This window comes from Solanum verrucosum, unplaced genomic scaffold (assembly GCF_900185275.1).
Source record: "Solanum verrucosum unplaced genomic scaffold, falcon-dt-bn FXZP01000038.1, whole genome shotgun sequence".
Classification (NCBI taxonomy): Eukaryota; Viridiplantae; Streptophyta; class Magnoliopsida; order Solanales; family Solanaceae; genus Solanum; species Solanum verrucosum.
Window position 1 is genome coordinate 3,027,288 of NW_026020564.1, and position 19,803 is coordinate 3,047,090.

General features: G+C 33.8%; 1 long non-coding RNA gene across 1 annotated transcript; it reads right to left on the bottom strand.

Moving 5' to 3' along the window:
- Positions 1 to 8,042: 8,042 nt before the first annotated feature.
- LOC125810312 (uncharacterized) lies at positions 8,043 to 10,487 on the bottom strand. Its single transcript, XR_007441858.1, has 2 exons — positions 10,421 to 10,487; positions 8,043 to 8,184 (listed from the first exon to the last, which is right to left on the bottom strand). It is a non-coding gene; the product is annotated as an uncharacterized LOC125810312 (long non-coding RNA).
- Between the last annotated feature and the right edge of the window lie 9,316 nt (positions 10,488 to 19,803).

Sequence of the window (19,803 nt, forward strand, 5' to 3'; positions counted from 1 at the left end):
GTGAATAAATGATTATGAATCAACTCGGTGAAACGACTAAATATATATAATTACATGCCATGAACCTGTTGCGAACTGAATTTAATGAATTGATTATGTATGAACCGTTAAATGCCATGAACCTATTACTTGATTGTATGATTATAAGTAATATCATTATGGGTGTGATCGTGATTGTGGTTGTGCTGACTGGATTGGGTGTCACGTTTCGACACATATATTAGATCGGGTATCACGTACCGACACATATATTGGATCATATGTCATATATTGGATTGGATGTCACGTATCGACACATATCTTGGATCGAGTGTCGCGTTTCGACACACTAACAGTTTGAGTGTGGGTTCCATGAGATGACCATTTATGATTGATACATTCATAACTGTCTGTATTGATGTTGGAAGTTGTATGTTGCTCCTAAAGTTATAATTCAATTATGAACCCAGTACATGTGTGTTTATTATGTTGTAACTAATTGGTTATGTCTTGTTTACCAAAAATCGTTGTGAAAGGTTAGACCCAATCGAAAGAAGGTTTAGTGAGTGGGGACTAAGGATCCGAGCGTTGATATTGGTTATGTAGATGGGCTGTCCGTGTTCCTAAATAATGAGAAGTGGGGTGGTATTCGTGATGTAAATAAATAGGTAAGTCTTACCTTGGAAAGGTATCGTATTGAAACAGTTAGCGAGCCTTGATAGAATATTGTCATGGGGTCAAGGGCTGAGTGGTGACGAAGAAAAAGCAAAGGTATGTCGTGAGTGGTTAGTCGGAGCGGTAGTGGTTGCATTCGAGAAAACCTTCCATGAGTTAGAATGGTTAAGCTATGATCAAGATACGAGTGAGTAGGGTGATGGGGATGAGGGTTAGAGTCAAGTGTACTAGTATATGTTAAAGTACCTGTGAATGGTAAGGGTAGGAAGATATAAAGGTGGAGGAATGAACAGTCTTATTGCATGTTTACTGCTAGTCGATTTCTTATATTATGCGGTAGGTATCGGGTTGACTGATGATGTCTACAAGTACGTGTGGTTTATACTGATACTATTTTTGCTATGCCTTTTGACATAGTTTGGATGCAGGGTCGGTGATGTCTAATAGGTGAAAATGAAGATAATCTCACACAACTTCTATTTTTTCTTCGATGCGGTGGAAGCTGCATCAATTGTTAATTGTATTATACCTTGTAATCTTAGAAGCTCTTGTATCTGTTTAGACTAGATCCGTGGGAAAGTTAATTACTTTACAAGTTAACTTTGAATCGTTTTAAACTCGTGTTATGTAAAATCTCTTCAAAATTCCATTAATCCCAGTTTTTCTTAATCTTCCACATGTATTAAAACCGTTTGAGAATCGAGGGTTTACTGTCACGCCCCGAGCTACCCCCGAGACGCGGACACGGGACCTAGGACCACAAGTGATCCCAAGCTAACCCTGCTGGCATGATCATGAGCATACTAAAGAAAATAAACTGATGCGGAAGCTAATTCATAATTAAATCTGAAAAGATGGGGAATACCCATATACTATAACTGAATATATCAAATCTGAGAGTTTAATACAAAAGAAATATCAAACTCAAATACCAAGCTGAATCTAACTATGTCTGAAATAAGCCTCTAAACTGACTAGAAATGTTGGGACATGCCCCAACTAGATCTAGCAAAACTGAAACTAAAGACTAAAAATACTGAAAAGAAACTCATGACTATTGTCCTCGGAGAATGAGGACTCACCACTGATTTCTGCTGAACTGGAGATCGGGAACCGATCTAAGCGTGATCTGGATGCTGAGAACCTGAACCTACATCACGAGAAGATGTAGCGCACGTATGCGTCAGTACTTGAAAGGTACTGAGCATGCAGGATAGAGTAAAGCTGAAAGAACATATAACTGAACAAAGCAATAAAGCAATGAAATAATCTGAACATGATATAGATACTGAAAATACTGAATACTGAGCTAACTGATGCAATGACCAAATTTATAACATGCTGAGACTGAATACTGACTGTACTGAAATATGGTCAATGCAATAGAGTCTGACTGAACTGTGGGAGCTACTAATAACCGACATAAAACCACATGAGCTAAATGTGGAGTCCATGTATACGCACCATCGAGAGGACCCAATATACCCTGCCAGAGGTATAAAGGCATGCTGGCGTGATCACTAAACTGATGTTGCCCACAGAGGGGACTTACACCTACGTGGCTCGTAGTTCTGGGACTATATGGGTACGCTGAAACCCTAGTCCAACTCGGTATTATGCTACTCCCAATGAATTAAGTGGTTAACTAGTTATGACTGAATTTCTGTAAATACTGGATAGCTCGAAACTGAACATGCAAACTGAGAATGCAACAATTAATCTGATAATGATGCATTCATAAACTGAGGCATGTAAAACTGAATTCTGAAATATCTGACCTAGCATGTGTAATTCAAGAACTAAAGAAATACATAGCTAGGGTTCTGAAATTCATGCAATAAACTGAGCAATAACATGATAATCTGATTTGGAACATTTAAATAGCTAACTCATGATGATCTGTTCAAATTCTAGAAACCCTAGGTCTGTTCATAATCATGGAATCAAGAATCTGACTGAATTCTAGGGACCTAATGGGCGAAAGGAACCCACTAGTGAAATCCCACATACCTGGTGACGAATTCCATGGAGAAATCTTTCGATTTTGGGGCTGGAACTGAAGGAAACTTGTTGTGTTCTTGAACTAGGGTTCTTGACTTCTTTTCTCCTTTTAGCGTTCTAATTCTTCTAAGTTTGATTAATGATTTGACTTAGGTAAGTTCTAGTTATGTTTCTAAGCTTAAACTAATTAAAACCTCATGATTTAGGGTCTAAACGACGTATCTTAGGGGTTAAACGAAATAGGAAAAGACCAAAAGACCCCTGAATTAACTGCTGTCGGAGTGATCTACGGATTGGACCTACGGGCCGTAGGTCAATCTACGGTCCGTAGATTGCGTCCGTAAGTCAAGCCTGTTCGACAGGCCTTCACTAAAACGGGCATAACATTTTACTCGGAGGTCGGAATTTAGCAAACTTGGTGGCGTTGGAAAGATAATTCAATTATTTATCTAACCATAGGTCATGGGACACATAATTCATTTTGTACTAAAAGTTATGACCATCTGAAGTTGACCCATCAGAATTTTCAGCTAACTGGCTGCTATCCTTCGATCTACGGTCAGACCTACGGACCGTGGATCGAACGACGGTCCGTGCTGGTCAACCGTAGTTCATGTCAGAGGCTGGGTAAATGAGGTATTGATCCACGGACACAGACCACGGACCGTGGTCTGATCTACGGACCGTGGGTCTGTCCGTGGGTCGAGACTTAGCCAAAAAATTTTCTGAGCTGGCTGGGAGGGGTTGCGGTGGTGAACCACGGACCACCAGCACGGGCCGTGGTCTGACCTACGGTCCGTGGATGGTGACCGTAAGTTGCACCTGCAACTTCTCAAAATCTGCATTTTTGTCTATTTTGAATACGGGGTGTTACATTTTCCTACTTAGGTGGCCCGGTGGGTTGGGTCGTGACATCTGGCGCCTTGGTGGCGCATTGCCCCACCCCGAACCTAGAAATCCGATGAATTTTCTTGCTCAATTTCTGGTCCTAACTCATCTAGAATCGATTGGTTTCTTTCCAAATATCTTTGATTCACAAACCCAACTCAAAATTTTCGAAATTGCACTCAATTTCTATCAAGAACTCCATTCATTCGCAAGACCCTCACCTCAAGAACTCAAAACCTCCATTGTGAAAGAATAAGGGTAAAACTCAAGAACTCTTCAAGAATCTTTACATAAATGATTTCACGGATGAATTAATGAAAGAATTACATATTTGGCGTGAGGACGAACAAATCCATCACTATGGAAAACCTCACATACCTGGAAAGAATGATTGTTCTTGGCAAAATTCCTCAACCCTTGAGTGACCGCTTGAAAACCCTTTTTTCCTCTTCTTGAAACTTCACCCTCAAATTTTAAGTGTTTAGGGATGTGAAAAATAACTTAGTATTTGATTAGACCCTTAACTTGGGTGAGGAAAACGTGGTCAAGTCGTGTGGGATAAGTAAAAGACCAAAATACCCTTTTCTCAAACGGATGAAAATTCTTAACTAAAGAGGCTTCACTCAAACAGGCATAACTTTTTTCTCCGATCTTGGAATTTAGCAAACTTGTGGAAAGAGGACTCAGAGACCTTCAATTTAATAGATCAAGGGCTCTCTAATTCTTTCTGTGCTAAAAAATATGGTCGTTTGAAGTTGACCCAAAACTACAGACTGAAGTTTAACTTGTACAGACCTCTAGTTAGTTCTTTTGAAGTGCGAGATGTTATACACTTATACTTATACAACTTAATTAGTCATCATAGTTATAGTTTGCTATAATTACCACTCACGACTAACATTAACCATTAGTTACGTCATACGTGGGCTGACTTTGAGTTTGTATAATTATCTATGTTTGTATACTTCACCACATTTGTATAATTCTCAACTAACAATTCTTCGTTTGATTTGTATTTGTATACAACGGTTTGTATTTGTATATGGCGATGATTTCCTTTGATTTTTCAGTTTTATCACCATATACATTCAATCTTTTTGTGTATAACTTTTTAAAGTTTGTATAAATGTGTAGTTTTTGAATTTTGTATAATATAATTTATATAATGTAATTTGTATAATATAATTTGTATAAATGTTTAAAGTTCATATGTTTATGTTTGTATCAATTCATAATTTTGTGTTTTATCATATTTGTATAATTCCAAACTTTATATTACTCAATTACACAAAAACACACGAATCATACAAACGTATCCGCGAATTATAAAAATGAGATGCGAATTATAAAAAATATTGCCCTCTCTCCTCCCCCTCCCAATCTCGCTCGCCAGATATACAACTACATATGTATACCAGTTACATATATACAATTATCGAACCAATATACATATATAATTCATCTATTTCCCACTCTCTACCCTCTCTCGCCTCTCTCCTCCCCCTCTACCAATCTCGCTCGCCACTCTCCTTCCTATAACATGTAGTTACGAATTGTAATTAGCAAACTATAGCTATGGAGCGTAATTAAGCTATTTTTGAGTGGCTATATGTGAAAGTTCCCCTAAATCAATAACAATAAACCAATAATAGTTTTTCGGTTCAATTTATTGGTTAGTTATGTTTTTGTACACCCCTATTTGTGTTTACGTTAAGTGCCCCGATAAAAATTATTCACTTTTTAAAAGTAAACTTTTTATTTATTTAGAAGTTATATAAATCAAATCCAAGGAATTGTATTTCAAATTTAGAAATAATGTATAATATATTTTCCAACTTATTTTTCATTTTTGAAATTGTAATTAAATGCATTTGAGTACTAACATTATTTCAAATACCCTTGACATTTTTTTATTTTTTTTTAACTAAACGCAACTTCATATCTAACTCAAGTACTCAAGCTTTAAATTTTTTTATTTTTTTTATTATAAATGAAGAATTTCTAAATACAAGTATAAAATATCTAAACTTTATGGCCAAATAACGCATATATATATATATATATAGAGACCTTAGCTTGAGTTAAAAGACATAATTTTAGAACCAAAGACGAACGTAAAAATTTTAATGGACTAATAATATCACAAGCTACATAAGGTCTCAATTTTTTTTTAAACAATGTTTAGTTTGGAGGTATTAAGTCTTTGTTTAAGGCTTTCTCCACTAATACTAAATTGTGTTCTTTATTCTTTTAAATAAATAGTTTATAGAAACTTGATCTAATTGTGATTAAACCACAACTGATAACTTAATCAAAATATTAGTCCTTCAAAATTAATTGTCATATTTTGTTTTTCGAAAGTTAATTTGACTAATTTTTAAGCTAAATTAAATTAAATCAATTTAATAGTTACACTTAAACTATTTAAATTCAAAACTATACAAAAAGTATTACAAGATGTAATTTTTTCATATCAGTTTAATGAAAATATATATTTTAAAATGTCTTTTAAAGTTCACATAATTTGAATCTAAAAAATAAAACATAACACCTAATTTGGGACGGAGAAAATACTTAATCTTTTTATGATTGATTTTTTTTTTTTGTGAAGCGATAACCTTAAGATCAATTATTGCCTTCGAAACTTGAGGATAATTAAAATTCTCCTCCATCCTTCTTTACTTAAAATGTTGTGTTTAAGGAGAAAAATACACACATTTTATGATAATAATACAATATAGACGAATTTATGACAATAACACAAATTTTATGATAATAACTCAATAAAGACGAATTTGATGGAGTTTTTTCTCCATCATATCAGACTAGCTCATAAGTTTTTTTATTTTTATATATATAAAAAAACTTATCTATGTGTCTAGTAAATGCTCAAAAGTGCTTATAAAGTTTTAAAAAAAATCATGAAGAGTTATAATTTTTCACCCAACTTATGTTTTTTTCTTAAAATAAAAATTTTCAAGCTTAAAGTTGAAATAAATACAAAACATCACTCATTTGGGCCTACCGCCCAAATCTAACAACTTTACTAAATACAGAAAAGGTTGCCCAATTCGAACCAAACTCTTTCCCTATATAAACAAGAAAACCTAACCATTTAAGACATCTTCCATAAGATTAGGTTTACTGATCCGCCGTGGCTTCCTCTTCATCTCTTCGAGAAACCTCCACATATGAAAAATGTTTATCTTATGATCGAACAGAGCCTTCAGTCTCCTCATGTTGTGGGTAATCAATGTTCTTATGATCTTCCTTTTAAGAACACTGATTAGCCACATCATGCGAAGACGAAATGTCTTGTTCGACGTGGAAGTTTCTTGGAGAGATGAGGAAGCAACGGTGGATTAGGAAACCTAGTCTTAAGGAAAATGTCATAGATGGTTAAGTTTTCTTGTTTTTTTTTTTGTTTATATTGGGAAAGGGTTTGGTAGGAATTGGGCGGCCCTTTCTCTATTTAGTAAAATTATTAGATTTGGGCAGTAGACCCAAATGAATGATGCTTTGTGTTTATTTCAGCTTTCCTAATTAGTAAGCCTAAATATTTCGATTAAAAAAATAGTACTTAACTATTTGATAGTGTTTCAATGTATAAACACTTTTTATTTGACCAAATACCTAACTATTTAATCCCTCATATGTTTTTAAAGTCTCAAAATACTCTTCCTAAAATAGAACTCATAACTGCCTTTTCATTCTATTTTTGTCATTTGTTATTCTCCCATACATATACTTTTAATTTATTATTTCTTATAAATAAATTAAGGATATATTAATTCATTTTAATAAAATTGTTTATCATTTCTTTTCACTAAACATTTCGACATGTTATTATCAATTTCAATACTTTATTCTAAATTAAATATTATTTATAAAATCAATTTAACATTAAAAAAATATTTGGTATCACATAACTCATCATTTAGGAAAATTAAATTTAAGTGTTTGAAAAAAATTTAAAAACATGTATATAATTATATATTTTTAAAAATATAAGTAGAGTTTGATAATAAATAAATAGACGGATATTTCAATGGAACTTTTGGGTAATAATTTAAAATTAACAATAAAAGTACCATGACAGACTCAAGGGCGAAAACAAACAAAGCATTTGTTTTTGTATAAAGTACCGAAATTCATACGACTAATTATATCCTATCCAATAAGTTTTCCTAATTATAAAAATCTTGGATTTCGCATAACTCTCGGATACATTCTTTGGTTGTTCGATGTATTGCAAATGATACATTACTTAATGAGAGGGATGTATCTGAGAGTGGATGGATAAGCTTGAAAGGGGATAAGGATATATATGAGAGGAGATAAAGATGTATCCGAGAGGGATTTTTGTAAAAAAATAATTTAGATAATAGAGAATTTTAGAGATTATGACATGTTAAAAATTTGAACAAACAATTATGAATTAACTAAAAACTAAAACTAGACACTATGGGAGAATAGACATGAGACTTCATTATCTACATTATATACTATTAATACAGATGCATTGTCAAGAGGCATTTGCCTATTATCCAATGCAGAAATTAAAACTGAACACTGACTATTAAACACTGTTTTGATACACAATTACATTAGACAGAATGAAGTAGAATAAGACGGAATTACCTATCGATGAATGCTAACAACAACGAGGCCACAAATCATCTGGCCGGTCTCATCGATCCTCAATTCTGAAAAAACCTCACTATTAGTGACAGTGACACAACTTGTGCTTACATTTATAGAAGGTAAGTGATTGATAGATCGGAGCTGGTATCCTCATGAGATTGTTGGGGAATTGCAAGGTGTTGAAGTTGTCGAGCGTAATTCAAGTCCCACAACACATCCATCATATTAGGCCTATCAGTGTCATTCTCTTGCAGACACTTCTCTGCTGTTTCTCTGAATTTCCTCAGAGAGTTTGGGTTGATTTTACCTACAAGAAATGGATCGATTATCTTTTCAATAGAAAATGAGTAAGAAAAATCGTTGGATGAATCTGGGCAGGGTGTGGCGCGCCGCCCCAACATTGCGCCAGAGAAGAGTGTCTGTAGGTTGGGGCCTGGCGCCCTGCACCAGCCAGTGGGCCCCAACCACCACTTTGTGGTTCAAGGGCTGGTACCCTGTGCCACTTAGTGCGCCAGGGTCGTCTGCCCCCACCTTTTTTTCCGTCGTTTAGTCTATCTAAGTTCTTTCATAGGCTACCTTTACTCCCTATTGATTCTAAACACTCTAAACTACTTTTAAACATATTCATAACATGAATCATAACCTTGAATTCATAATTGAAATTCAAGGTAGAGCTAAGGAGTCAAGTCTTGAGAGTTCATCCAAGTCATTTTAATTAAGTCTTTTACAATCATTTTAAACTTGTTTTAAGACTTGAGCACTTGAGTTTGAGAAATAGTAGAGTTAAGTTCATTTTCTTTAAAATGATATATGGGAACTAAGTAATCACAAGAATAAATGTTTTCACATTTAAGATGAGAGGAAACACCGATTTCCACAAGAGTTTTCATGAGCAGTTTTAGTACCATCTCTTTTAACAAAAAGATTTTTGAGTAATAATCTCAAATCACAGAAAAAGTTATGTTTTTACACACATGAACTAGCTACATTTTGAGAGTAGTATTGAGCACCGATATGGGGACAAGTTCAGATAACTCAAAGTTTCCATAAACCATGTAACCAACATGGGTAGAAGGGGTCATACTTTTTAGACGATTTCTTAATGTTTTTAGCATAGACTAGTGGATCCACTTAGTAGTAGGTCCTATACCCTGACAAAGTATTGGATAGTTCTGGCAGCGTGGGCTAGACGTTGTAACATCACATAACTCATAGTGATGCTTGTCGGTTAGAGAATCTCCCACAGAGTTACTTATATTTTTATATGCAAACTGAGTTACATTGTATTTTCTAATATATTGAGTTATTGTCTACTGATTTAAAAGTTTTTCTTTATAATGCACTTTTATTACTACTTTATATTGAAATGAGTTGAGTTGAGATGAGGTAAGTTTTTCTTCAGTTCCAGTTCAAGCTTATGCTAAGTTTTAGAATTCCCCTCACATGCTCATACATTCAAGGTACTGAGGCCATTTGGTCTGAATCATTTTATGATGCAGATACAGGTAACTAGGTTCAGCATCCAGCGCTTCGTTGATCTAGCTAAGCTTCAAAGTTGTTGGCGAGCCTTCTTGCTTCCGGAGGATCCCTTGTTTACTTCAGTCATTTCATTTGGTTATTAGGATGTCGTGGGTCTTGTCCCAACGTCCATCTCAGTTAGTACATGCTTCATAGATAGTTGGATAGTATTAGTTCATGAGTCTTGTTCATTTCAGTTGTTACGTTCTAGACTTGAGTTGTCGCTTTGACCAGTGAATATTTCTTTAAATATTCTGAGTTAGTTATTTTGAGTTAAAGCTTTACTTTTAAATTCATCTTATTTATGAGTAAGTCTTCCGCTAAGAGTTAAGCTAGGCCAAGGGTTCGCTTGGGGCCAACAATAGTTCTCGAGTGTCCGATCGCGCCCAGGGTGTAGGCTCGGGGAGTGACAGAAATGTATCTGAGAGAGGTTGTTTTGTAATTTCTTTTAGAAGATACATAATTTTAGAGATTATGATATCTTAAAAACTTGAACAAACAATTATGAATTAACTAAAAACTAAAACTAGACACTATGGGAGAATAGACATGAAACTTTATTATCAACATTATATACTATTAATATAGATGCAATATTGTCAAGAGGCATTTGCCTATTATCCAATGTAGAAATTAAAACTGAACACTGACTATTAAATACTGTTTTGACACACAATTACATTAGACAAAATGAAGTAGAATAAGACGGAATTACATATCGATGAATGCTAACAACAAGAAGGCCACAAATCATCTGGTTTCATCTATCCTCAATTCTGAAAAACCTCGGTAATGTTTACGTATTAAGTTCATTTATATTAAACATGATAAATACTAATCGAAGATTCAACAACATTAGGGTCATGTATCAAAACTGTAAATATGAACATGATACATTGCATAATAACGAAAGCTATTGTAGCAATGATGTATCAGATCAGTGATAACACTAACAAAAGCTAATTTAATGTATCATAAAGTTGAAACGAAGGCATTATACATAAATTTATAAATCAAAATCAACTACATTAAAAATTTGAACCTTGGATAGAGAAGCGTGTTTAACAATATGATCTACTCCCCTTTTTTTCTGTATAAAAAAATGTTGAACAACAAAATATCAACAAAAAAAATCAACAATCTGATGTGCTGAAATAAAAAAAATTGTGAAGAAATCCTTCTACACTTTCTCCTTTGCTCAATATCAACTCCCATAACTTTTTTTCACTTTTAACAATGACCCACCCATGAATCTCGGCCCAAAGTCCTTATAAGAGCCACCAACAACTTGGCCTTTTTCTCCCTTTTTGTGCATTTTTTCACGAAGTCGAAAAGAAGGAGCATCTTCCATATAAAGCAGGACTTTGATGATGAAAAAAAAGAAAACAAGGATGAACCATAAGTTGGAGAAGACGAAAAACTACATATTCATGAAGTTGAATTTGATTGACTGGAGAGAGAAAAATTTTGAAGTTCAAATTGTAATGAAGGAAGAAATTGATAAGATTGAAAATAGGGAGAGATTGAAGGAGTGAAAATAGGAAGAGGGGAGCGTGGCTTTGGGAGTTGATCGGTAATGTATTCGATTGAGTTTGGTTTTGGATGAAAAAGAGGAATTTTTGTAATATTTTGAAATAGTAAGGAATAATAGAAAATATGGTAAATAAGGATGTGTATATAGATAATTTTTTTCATTTTTTAAAACAATGTTTAGTTTGGAGGTATTAAGTCTTTGTTTAAGGCTTTCTAAATGGCCAAAAGCCAGCCCCCCCCCCCCCCCCCCCACCCCCCCAAACTATTACCAAATTCCCAACTACACACTTATTCTTCACGGGGGTCCTATCACCCCCCTTGAACCTTTTAAAAGTGAAATATCTACCCCCTCCCCCCTACAAACTCAAGCCCAAATTTGTATTAGGTGGTATTCAACACGCGCTGCCACGTAATATTACCCTTTTTTCATATAAAAAAAATTAATTGTTCTTTTATATTTTACTTTTTTATTTTATATTTTCATCTTCTCCTTTTCTCTTTATTTTCCATTCCTCCATTTCTTTTTCTTTGAACCTTCGGCAGATTTGACGAGAGGACGCCATGACTATAGATACGTTGACCTTCACCACACACCAGGAAATCTCGTTTTCTAAAGCTAGAGACAAACGAAAAACTCTATTACTAAATATTGCTTCTTCTTCCGCTATTATAATATTTCTCAAAGATCGATTCTTCAAAGAATCACAAGTAAACGATACTTGCTTGCCGGGATAAAGGTAACAAACTTGCCGAGGGACTAGTATTGGTTTAGATTTAACAATGTTGATATGAGAAATTCGATTGATGTTTACAACAATTTTAATAAATGGGTCTTCTTCATTAAAGGGTCAGTTACCCAATGATGAATTCTTCTCCATTAATTGAATCTATTACTTAGTGAACTCCTCCATTAATGACTAGTCTAAAGTTAGATTCTTGTAACTTTCAATTTTGATTTTGCGCTACCAACAAATTTTCAAAGTGATGAAAAGTGGAGATAAAATGAAAAGTATGTGATTTGGTGATGAGAATTGACTTAGTGATGAAAACTTGATGAGAGCGGTGACTTGGTGGTCGAGGTGAGCCACCGCCGATGTCTATTATGGATCTGATGATGAAGATTGAAGGGAAAAGATAAAGAAGGTAAAAAATAAATAAAAGGAAACATTTTTTTTAAAAAAAAAGAATATTAATATGAAATAAATTAAATATTTTAACTATCTTTCTATCTCTCACTCTCTTTGAGAGAGTGAACTACACCTTCTTTGCCACATCGGCATTTAGGGAGCAAATAACTCCGTTTTAAAATAGTCCAGGGGTGTAATAGAACTCTTGTAAAGTATGAGTGTGTAGTTGAGAATCCGACTATAGGTTGGGGGAGGGGGGGGGGGGATTTAACCATTTTCTCAATAGTTTATAAAAACTTGATCTAATTGTGATTAAACCACAGCTGATGACTCAACCAAAATATTACTCCTTCTAAATTAATTGTCATATTTCGCTTTTCGAGAGTTAATTTGACTAATTTTTGAAGCAAAATTGAATTAAATCAATTTAATAGTTACATTTAAACTATAAATATTCAAATACTATACAAAAATAGGGAAAATGCATAAGTATCCCCCCAACCTTTGCCCGAAATTCCAAAGACACACTTATACTATAGTAAGGTCCTATTACCCTCCGAACTTATTTTATAAATAATTTTCTACCCCTTTTCGACCTACGTGGCACTATCAACCAGATAGCTTGAAAAATTTGTCAACACGCGTTGGGCCCACAAGATAGTGACAGGTAGGCCAAAAAGGGGTAGAAAATTATTTATAAAATAAGTTCGGGGAGGGGGTAATAGGACCTTAGTATAGTATACGTGTGTCTCTGAGATTTTGGGCATAGGTTAGGAGGTGCTTATGCAATTTCCCTACAAAAATATTACATTATACAATATTTTTTTATATTAGTTTAATGAAAATATATATTTTAAAATGTCTTTTAAAGTTCACATAATTTGAATTTCAAAAATAAAACATATCACCAAATTTGGGACAGAGAAAATACTTAATCTTTGTATGCTTGTGTTATTATTTTTTGTGAAGCGTTAACCTTAAGATCAACTATATCCTTCAAAACTTGAGGATAATTAAAATTCTCCTTCATCCTTCTTTACTTAAAATGTTATTTTTAAGGAGAAAAATACACACATTTATGATAAATATACAATAAAGACGAATTTATGACAATAACCCAACAAAGACTAACTTTATAATAATAACCCAATAAAGACAAATTTTATGTAGTTTTCTCATCATATCAAACTAGCTCATAAATTATTATTTTTTATTTTTTAAACAAGCTTATCTATGTGTCTAGTAAATACTCAAAATCGCTTATTAAGTTAAAAAAATTAATGAAGAGTCATAATTTTTAACCTAAATTATGATTTTAATTTTTTTTTTAAAAAAAATTGAAATTTCCAGGCTTTTTATTAATTAGAAATGCCGAAACCAACATAAACATCACTTATTTGGGCCTATCGCCCAAATCTAATTACTTTACTAAATAGAGAAAAGGCTGCCCAACTCGGACCAAACCATTTCCCTATATAAACAAGAAAACCTAACCATCTAAGACATCTTCCATAAGATTAGGTTTATTAATCCGCCGTTGCTTCCTCTTCATCTCTCCAAGAAACCTTTTCTTCTAAAAATGTTTATTCTATGATCAAACAGGGCCTTCAGTCTCCTCATGTTGTGGGTAATTGATGTTCTTATGATCTTCCTCTTAAGAACATTGATCATTCACAACATAATTAAGGAGACGGAATGTCTTGTTCGATCATAGGAAAAACATTTTTTAAATGTGGAGGTCTTTTGGAGAGATGAAGAGGAAGGAGCGGCGAATTAGGAAACTTAATCTTAAGGAAGATGTCTTAGATGATTAGGCTTTTTTTTTGTTGTTGTTTATATTAGGAAAGGGTTTGGTCCGAGTTGGGCGACCCTTTCTCTATTTAATAAAGTTATTAGATTTGTGTAGTAGACCCAAATTAGTGATGTTTTGTGTTTATTTCAGCTTTTCTAATCAATAAAAAGCCTGAAAATTTTGATTAAAAAAAATACTTAACTATTTGATTGTATTTCAATGCAAAAACACTTTTTATTTGACCAAATACTTAACTATTTCATACCTCATGTGTTTTTAAAGTCTCAAAATACTCTTCGTAAAATAGAACTCATAACTGCCTCTTCATTTATTTTTTTGTCATTTGTTATTCTCCCATTCATATACTTTTAATTTATTATTTCTTATAAATAAAAATTAAGGATATATTAATTCATTCTAATAAAATTCTTTATCATTTCTTTTCACTAAACATTTCAACAGGTTATTATCAATTTCAATACTTTATTCTAAATTAAATATTATTTATAAAATCAATTTAACATTAAAAAATATTTGGTATCACAGAACTCATCATTTATGAAAAATACATTTGAGTGTTTGAAAAAAATTTAAAAATATATATATAATTATATATTTTTAAAAAAATAGGCAGAAGTACTCACTACCCCCCTGAACTTGAAGCTTTTTATACGGTGTACACCTAAACTAAATTTCGTTTTAATTACCTCCCCCCCCCCCCCCCCCCCCCGAACTTGTTTATTCCTCTGTCACGTGCACCTTTTTCAACACACTCTACTAGGCGCGTGAGGAAGTGATTTTTTGCCACATCATAAAGGTACAACGGTAAAAAACGTAAAAGAGCCATTTTTCTTTAATATTTGGCATATTTTAAAGATTTTTCTCTCTCTATCTCTAACTATTTATTCTCCCTAATCCCTTCTTCCTTTTCAAATTTCAAAAATTTTCTCTCTTTTTTGTTTTAAATGCTCTTGCTAAATTCATGAATTATAATAGGAGACTTGTTTGCTTATGTGGGACTCCTCCAATTCTGAAAATTTCATGGACAAATGACAATCCCGGACGTAGATTTCTCGGTTGTAGACACTATGGGGTATGTATTGTTTCATATTTTTTTGCTTTTTATTTGCCAAGTTCGTATTATGTAATTTTTTTAACTTTGATTTTATGAAATGCAGTCCTCATTTCGAAATCCTTGTAACTTTTTCGATTGGTATGATCCAGAATTTCCTAGCCAGGCGAATACTGTGATTTTGGGTCTGTTGAAGAAGACCAACAAACAAGAAAAACAACTGAAATGTAGAAGGTTGTTGAAACTAATTTTGGGCATTAGTTTGATATGTAATGTGATATTGTTCTTTTATTTAGTGTGTCGTTGAAATTTTTTTTGTGAATGCAATTGTTATTAACGCAAGGTCTTTTGGTTCTAGGATTCTCATTTTGTGGATTAGTTTGGTTTGGTGTTTTAGTGATGTATGTTTCTACTGATTAAAGCTATATATATATATAAATATATCTTTGTGTATGTTCAATTGACTTGTCCTTTTTTCATAAAACTACAGTTACATGTAATTGGAAATATGATAACAAAACACGAAATAATAACATAAAGGCATAACATAACTAGTGTTTTCTTGATCATCAAACACAAACATCATAGTGTTTCATTGTTTCAACCAACAACCACAATAACTTAAGTTAACCACCAAAACAAAAAACAGTCACTACTTTAAGTTTGGTTGAACAACCACACAAGCACCAAAACACAAAACATACACTACTTTAAGTTTGATTGAACAACCACACAAGCACAAAATACAACCACACAACTAAGAAGTTTTCTTTGAGGGTGATTTTCCCTTGGCTTGTGCCCTTGTTTGAACTCCAACAGCTTTTGATTTGGTTTGAATATGACGCATAACACTTTGGACTTGAAGTTCTCTTTGAGTCATGACCTGTTTGCCTTTCCACTTCAGTCCCTTGGTAGGTTTAAAACCAATATCACCTGTCACATGCGCAGAACTCACCACACCAGTATTAACCCTCCTACTGCTAGACAATCCTTGCTGCAATATTAACAACATTGTACCAGTCTTGCTGTTGCTTGCTCTTTCATATTGACCTCTACCCCTCTTTTTTCCAGTGGTGGACTAATATGAGTAGAAAAAAAGTACAACAAGAGATTAAATTAATAAGTAACCTAATCTAATTTATAAAAGTAAATTAATGTGAATGTACCTCTTGAGTGGGTGTTGGTGTAGACTTAGGTTTAGGATTTTTTGGACAATTTCTCTTATTATGATTTGCTCCTTTGCAAATTGAACATGTCATTACTGTCTCCATTCTTGGCAATTTCCCAGCTTTTCTCACTTCACCAATTTCTCTCCTTCTGTTCTTTGGTGGCCTACCAGGCATTTGCCTTGCCTCAGGTGGTTCAACCATTGGGTTTCTGCTTTCAGGCCACATTTCCATGTTTGGGACTGGTTGAATGAAATGAGAATATGTCTTCAGATATGTCTCTTTTCTATACCAGCTTGAAATTGCTTGTGATGCATCCATGTTCAAGTGGTTCATTGCTGCTATATCGTGTGCACATGGGATACCTTTTAATTCCCAAGATCTGCAACTACATTTCTGTTGACCCAAGTTCACAGTATGCTTATATACCCCTTCTAACACTTCAAATTCATCATCACCATTCCATTCAATGTTGCACTGCATTGATCTTGTTACATTGGTATTGAATACCATCATTTCCATTGGAGATATTCCATCTGTCCATGTTTCAGCAAATGCTCTTGACTTACTCACCCTACTCATCACCTTAACTCTAATTTCTTCCAACATAGTTACAATAGTCTTGTTCCTAGGTCCCAAGATCCAAGCATTGAAACTCTCTGCCATGTTGTTATCTATACTATCACATTTTGAAAAAAAGCTTTGCACTATTTCTCCTTATTGTATTTGATAAGGGCATCAACTATACCTTTTCCCAACTTAGATAGTACATTTATATTGTACTTAAATTGTGCCTTAAATGTTGATCTAGCACAAGCCCAAAATTTCTTCCTTCTCTCTATGCCTCTGAAGTTTTGTGACCAATTCGCTAATATGTGTCTAGCACACATTCTGGAAATAGTTCATCTACAGCAGCTATTAGTCCCTGTAGTTGCAAAGCAAAATAAGAAAGATAGTTAAATTTTGATCAAATTAAATTAAAGATAAAAAAAAAGAAATTCAATTACCTTTTGCATATCACTAATGATAGTGAGCTGGGAACCATTTCCTAGATTAAGATCATTTTGCAGAATGGTCATGAACCATTTCCATGTCAACTTGCTTTCAGTACCAATTACTGTCCATGCTATTGGATACATTTGGTTGTTTGCATCCTTAGCAACAACTACCAAAAGTTGACCCTTACAAATTCCTTTTAGAAAACACCCATCTACCCCTATACATCTTCTGCATCCTTGTTGGAAACCATTTTTCATAGCATCAAAACATATATAAAATGAGTGAAACTGTTTCATCCCATTTTCTGATTCTGAATCTTTAAGTTTAACAACACAAGTGCTATTAGGATTTGTTTGGAGTAACACATCCCTGTAGTCTAGGATTCTGTTAAATTCTGCCACATGATCCCCCATAATTTCCTTTAAAATATTTTTTCTTGTTTTTAAGCAAACTGCCTTGCCTACATGAACATTCAACTCTTTCATCACCAAATCTTGTATTTCCCGCCCTTTTATACTAGGTTGAGAAATAATCCTATCTTTCAGATACTTACATAAAAATTTTGAATTACACAAAATATTATTGGTGGTCCTGGTACATCTGTGCCTTGGGTTGTATGTCTTGATAGTGAAGTTCTCACTCCTCCCTTCCTTGCTTGCAAACAACAGCCATGGACAACCACTTTTACACTTGACTCTTACTCTAGTACTCTTATTCACATACTTGTCTAACTCAACTCCTTTTTTTATAGCATATTTTGTAATTGCCTCTTTAAATTCCTTTACACTTTCAAATACCAAACCACATTGCCATATTACAACATCACAAGTAGAATCATATATCACTCTATTACTCTTCTTTCTTCCCCTTAACTCCCTCCTTCAAGTTCATCATCAGAAACAGGTTCTTCTTCATCACTTTGAAAACTATCACAATCAGAACTGTCATAGTATGGCTTATCCTCTGTTAGCTTATCCTTGAAATTTTTTTTGCCTTTTTCAATATCCTTATACCCTTCATCAAGTCCAACTTCACCTAAAAACCCTTTTGTTTTTTCCCTCTTCTTTCTCCTCTTACTTTCTTTAAACTTTCTCACATCTTCCTTAACAATCCTCAACTCCTCATGCACATCACTTGCATAGTCAATAGACTGGCCAGAACAAATAGAATCACTGTCTATGTCTTCCTCTGCATTTTCTTGGGCACTTGGTTCAACTTCTTCTTGAATAGAAGGTTCAGTTCCTTGTTGGACAGTAGGTTCACCTTCTTCTTCAGTATCAGTCCAATCTATTGAAGAATAATCATCATCAGTTTCTTGTTGGACCCTTGCAACCCCATCATTCTCAACTCTTTCACTAGATGGAAAGGAAGAAGAGGAACCTAACCCTAGATCTGATTTTTTTGGCTGTGCAGTTAAAAAACCATCAGATTCCCCATGTGCATTAAAAGACTCAACCACTTGACTTACAAATTGACTAATTTGACCTTCACTGGGACCCACATCCTCCATAATAGTGTCATCACACACATAAATATCTATTGTGTCCCCATCATGCATAAATAATGCAATGTTACAAATGTCCATGTCATTTTTTAATTCCACCAGATCACCCCCTAGAGACTTAGCATAAGTTTTCCCCAACTTACTAATCCCAAAAGACTTAGCATAATCTGCAAGTTCAGGAATTGACAAATGATCTTCATCCACATTCTCTACATATTCAGTCCTACCCCCAACATATATTGGACCTACCTCACTCACCAAGATACCCCCAAATTTGAACCTTAAATTGAGGTACTTAGTAGCCATAGTGTCAACCTATAACCACCAATAACAATCAATATAGGCAGCAACAACAAGACAAAGGCAACAACACCAAAAAACATACAATAACACCAAAACCGAGGCAACAACATCAAAACAGAAGCAACAACACCAAAAAATATACAATAACACCAAAACAGAGGCAACAACACCAAAACAGAAGCAACAAAACCAAATTTAACTCATAAGCATACAATTATACAAGGAAATTATAATAAACAATACAAAAACATAATTGGTACTTAGTAGCCATATTACTCAACATCATACAAATATACATAAGGAAATTACAAAATACCCCACCATTTAACAATACCAAAATAGAATATTGAAATAAAAACCATAGAATCTTAATTTTACTAAAAAGCCCTAATTTTTTGAACTAATTACCAGAAACCCTAATACTCATGCATGCATAAGTTGAACGACTTCATAATAATACATTCATTAAGTGAAAATTCTAGTTGAAAACTATAAAATCCCTAATCAGAAACTATGGCGAAACCCTAGTCAAATTACGGCAAAATCTTAAATGAAAAATAGGGCAAAATATAAATGAAAAAGTAAATGAAACAAACAATAAC